Raw genomic sequence first — 3,323 nt, 5'->3', positions numbered from 1 at the left:
TATTCACCGTACCAATCATGCCATCAGCAGCATGAGACCTCGAAGGGGCAGCAGCGATTTGATTCGACTTAGGAAGATCTGGGATCTTCTCGTGCAACGTACCCGACTAAGTGTAAACTAAGTCAAGGTACTGGGCTTGAGCAATGACTTGCTCCTCAGTAACTACTCCGGCCTTAGCTACATCCTCAGTAATCTTCGATAATAATGATTTTACAAACCATTCAGCTAAGATTTGGTCCGGGATAAAAACTTTAACTAAACGTCTTCGACGTCTCCATTCATGAATATGATCTGAAATATAAGTGGACGTCGATTGTTTTAATGAAGTTAATAACTCAGTACCATTGTCGTATCTAACCGGCAACTGAAAATGAGTTAGGAATGAGGTAGCTAACTGGCTAAAATTGTAAAAAGAGGCCCGTGGTAACTCAATGTACCACTTGGCCGCAAGACCAATGAGCGTACGCTGGAAAAGACGTAAGCAGATCGAATCATCCGAGATAGAATTTGAAGCGCACCAGAGGTGGTAAGTCATCACGTGATTGGACGGATCCTCTCCAGACTTACCTTCGAACTTGGGTATATCACTGGGCAACTTATTTGGCATTGGTGGCCAGAACGGAAGATATTGAATTGGATCGTTCGTTAGGCGCGTCAAGTCGGGTAAATCCAAAGTTGCGATAAACGGTAATTGCCGGTTAGGATCTCTAAAACTCTGGGTCACAATACCAATTCCAGGAGGAGGATATCCAGGATAACTAGGAACAGGAATCACATTTGGGATATTATATCCTCCTGGAAAACCAGGATTAACCGGACCGTACTGGGGTTGCTGAGGTTGTTGATAAGTGTACCCAGGATACGGTTGATACTGGTAAACCGGTTGTTGGACAGCAGGACCGAGTTGGTACTGTCCCTGGTACTGTTGGTAGGTAAATTGAGGTTGACTTGTTACAACAGTACTTAAACCAGGCTGCCCTACAGGCATCTGGACCGTGGTTTGAATCGTAGGTCCGGACAACGGTAAATATGTCTGAGGAGTGGTTGCAGAGACAGTAGAAACCGGAGCTGTCGATACTCCAGAAGTAAGTGCGGTAGATGTTAAGGTAGTTGCAGCAGTCGTTTGAGATGGAGTACTAGGTGCAATTGGCGGCTGAGTAACTACCGAAGTTATAGAAGTTTGAACATTTGACTGGACAGGTTGCGTTTGCTGGGGTGAACCAGAAACTACGGGTTGTCCAGTTTGAGGTAATAACTGTATACTTGGCTGCAACACCTGTTGACCTTGTGATGTATCCCACACTATCATTCCGGGGTATTGACCCGTAACAGGTTGAGGATACTGAGATCCATAACCGGATTGAGGATAGGATTGATAACTGAAAGGCACAGTTTCCATACCTTGAACATATGATTGACCTTGAGGTGGTTGATAACCTTGACTCGAGTATTGACCTTGAGGTTGATAACCTTGGGGTAAATACTGATACTGGGGTTGACCTTGACCTTTAGGTTGATACCCTTGAGCTAAATATTGATACTGAGGTTGACCCTGGGGTACATATTGAGGTTGGGGTTGACCTTGAGGCATGTATTGTACTATGGGTACATACTGGCCTTGAGGTTGCTTCCCAAACACAATTTTTGTACCTTGAGGTTGCCCCCCAGGCGTTAATTGAGGCTGCCCCCCAGGCGGTATTTGGCCACCTTGAGGTTGAGAAACAGGAACTGAACCTGACATCATGTAAATGTCCCCTACACACAACGGTTTATTACCATTGTTTCCAGCTAATAACCCATGATCAATGGGTTGAGGAGATTCCCCCGCAAAGGTACCAAAAAGTGACTGATACCCGGTGGGAACAGAAGGACCACCGTGTAAGAAAGATTCAGTAGATTGAGTGAACACGGACGACTGACCAGACATATTTATGGGAGTATAAATACCTCCAGGTGGAAAATGAGTACGAGGTGGAGAAAAACCTACCCCTGAGTTGTCTAAATAATTGGTTAACGAAAGGTACCAAGTAGTACTTCTAGGAGGACTGTAAAAGATAGATTCTGGGTTTGATCCCCAGTGGAGTCGCCATTTTGTCACGCGGAAAGAGTCGTTAGTGTGGACACAACCGACCTTCCTAGAAGCCTAAGACTTTCTAATGACAAACAAGACAAATAAGAGCAATCCTTCCCTAAATATGCTTTTACAATATGAGAAATCAAGTGTTTAGATCCTACCTGTAATCCAACGATGTTGTAGTAGTCCAGCTTCGTTGATCCAGATGAGCTCCTCCTTCCCTTCGAAACCTGCATTCACTAACAATCAAACGATTAAATAGCACCTGAATATCACATAAAATAAAACATATTTAACATATATACCAAGGAGTATATGAAACAACTCATAAATAACAAATTGTTGAGAAGAATGGACTAATTTGTATTAAAAGGTAACAAAAGGAACCATTACAACCTGAGCCTTGGTGTTGTGCAAGCTCCTCCCAGGGTCCACAAGAGTTCTCCCTTACTCTGATCAGCTCACCCACCTCCCATTGGAAACAAGTAAAGATGGTAATCTCTCCTCACAAACTTCTACAAGGAAGTCCTAATTCCAGCAGCATCTACCCTTAGGAATGTTCAGCTTTCAACCTTCCCTCCCTTTGGCCCAATGCCTGTATTTATAGTGCTCTAGAAGAAGTTATTCAGGTCCACCATCAATGGGATAAGCCCCTCTTTGGATGGGATAGCTCCCCTCTTGTTGGGATAAGTTCCTCTTTGGTAGGGATACATGAACTATCTGGAGGCGCTTCATACATGTCAAACAAGCTTCTATAAGACTCTAGAAATGACCACAAGTAACTTTTTTGGAGTGAAACTTGCGCCTTTTGACCTTTACAGGAGTACGCACCCACCCCTTTACATATAGAGCGTACAAGTACGCAGGTATTGTGAACTTGGGTTGCGTACACGCAGGTAAGGCTAAGAGATACTGCGTACCCAGAGATATATAGATTTTTAATGACTTTCTCTCTTTCTTGAAGTTTTACATGAAGAGCAGAGGCATGAGACTTGCCAAGGAGGACAGTATGACAGTGGATGGAGCCATACTAACTGCAAACAGTCATGGTGACATTTTTTAGTGTAACAACCCTAACTGGGTGGTAAATTTCGTCCAAGACTAAATATGAGCGAGAGACCGGTAGCGAACAAGTACCATGAGGGAAAGATGAAAAGGAATTTGAAAAGAGAGTTAAAGAGTGCTTGAAATTTCTAGGAGGGAAGCGGATGGAGGCTGTCGATGCGTCTCGGTCGGATGCAGAACGGCT

The 3,323-nt window shown here is 44.0% G+C and overlaps 1 non-coding gene across 1 annotated transcript in view; it reads left to right on the top strand.

Moving 5' to 3' along the window:
• The first annotated feature begins 2,956 nt into the window (after positions 1 to 2,956).
• Positions 2,957 to 3,323, top strand: part of LOC149251112 (25S ribosomal RNA) — a 3,509-nt gene continuing 3,142 nt past the window's right edge. The window contains exon 1 of the ribosomal RNA XR_016267778.1: positions 2,957 to 3,323. This exon is cut by the window's right edge and continues 3,142 nt beyond it. This is a non-coding gene — a ribosomal RNA (25S ribosomal RNA).

The sequence above is a fragment of the Pinus tabuliformis genome, chromosome 7 (assembly GCF_031772625.1).
Source record: "Pinus tabuliformis cultivar Carrire ecotype Pingquan chromosome 7, CPIR1, whole genome shotgun sequence".
Taxonomy (NCBI): Eukaryota; Viridiplantae; Streptophyta; class Pinopsida; order Pinales; family Pinaceae; genus Pinus; species Pinus tabuliformis.
Note: the sequence above shows the minus strand (reverse complement) of the source record. Positions and strands in the feature narration are given on the sequence as shown.